Source organism: Arachis hypogaea, chromosome 15 (genome assembly GCF_003086295.3).
Source record: "Arachis hypogaea cultivar Tifrunner chromosome 15, arahy.Tifrunner.gnm2.J5K5, whole genome shotgun sequence".
Lineage (NCBI taxonomy): Eukaryota > Viridiplantae > Streptophyta > Magnoliopsida > Fabales > Fabaceae > Arachis > Arachis hypogaea.
Window position 1 is genome coordinate 119322578 of NC_092050.1, and position 1138 is coordinate 119323715.

The 1138-nt window shown below is 45.0% G+C and overlaps 1 non-coding gene across 1 annotated transcript; it reads left to right on the forward strand.

The window, feature by feature from the left end:
* Positions 1–579: 579 nt before the first annotated feature.
* On the forward strand, positions 580–687 carry LOC112752226 (small nucleolar RNA R71). Its single transcript, XR_003176671.1, has one exon. It is a non-coding gene; the product is annotated as a small nucleolar RNA R71 (small nucleolar RNA).
* Positions 688–1138: the final 451 nt, after the last annotated feature.

Here is a 1138-nt window from a genome sequence, read left to right on the forward strand (position 1 = left end):
GTTGTTGTTGTTATTCCACCTCTGATTCCCCTGATTATCTCTGCCTCCTCTGTTGTTGTTGTTGTCCCTCCAATTCTGGTTAGAATTGTCCTGCCATCCATGGCTGTAGTTGCCACTTTGATTGTACCCTTGGTTGGGGCGGTCATAGAAGTTATGAGTGGCTGCCACGGTGTTGTCTTCCTGCTGGAGCTATGGACATTCATCAGTATAATGGCTGTAATCAGCACAGATTCTGCAAACTCTTTGTGGGACTAACTGTTGGTTTTGCTGTACTGGAGAAGGTTGAGCTTGCTGAACTTGTTGTTGATTCAATTGCATCTGCTTCAGCAAGTTGGTCATTTCACAGATACTCTGAGTTAAAGCAGCAGTCTCTCTGCTAGAGGATACTTCTGCAATGGCTTTTGCACGGCCTTGTTTCTGCCTGTGATTCCTAGTAGATTCAGCTAAGTCACTGATCAATTGCCATGCCTCATCAGTGGTCTTGTACTTTTTCATAGACCCATTGCTAGCACTTTCCAATGTGGTCTTATCTTGGGGCCTCATGCCCTGTGTGACATAACTGAGTAACACTATCTTGTCAATCATATGGTGGGGGCAAGCTTCCAGAAGATTATTGAAGCGCTCCCAGTACTCATAGAGAGTTTCAGAATCATCCTGAACAATTATGGAAATATCTTTCCTCAGTTTATCAGTAACTTCAGCTGGAAAGAACTTTTCCAAGAATCCTCTTCTCAGTGTATCCCAGTTGGATACAATTGCTGCTGGTTGAGTGTAGTACCACTCTCTTGCCTTCCCCTCAAGAGAAAACGGGAAAGCTTTCAGCAAAATTGAAGTTTCATCTGCACCATCACGCCTGACAGTAGAACAGGCTGCTTGAAAATCTCTCAGGTGCTTGATAGGCTCTTGAGTAGGTAAGCCATGAAACTTGGGCATCAAATTGAGCAGTGCGGTCTTTATTTCAAAGTCTGTAGCCACCGCTGGGTGATGCGCTTGAAATGGTTGCATTGTAAAATCAGGGGCTCCAGCCTCCTGGATAGTAACTCTCCTAACTGCTGCCATGTTACCTGCACGTAAAACAACCAAATCAATAGAACGGGGGCTGGTTTCTTTCTCAAGTGACGTTTCAGATCCGCCCTCA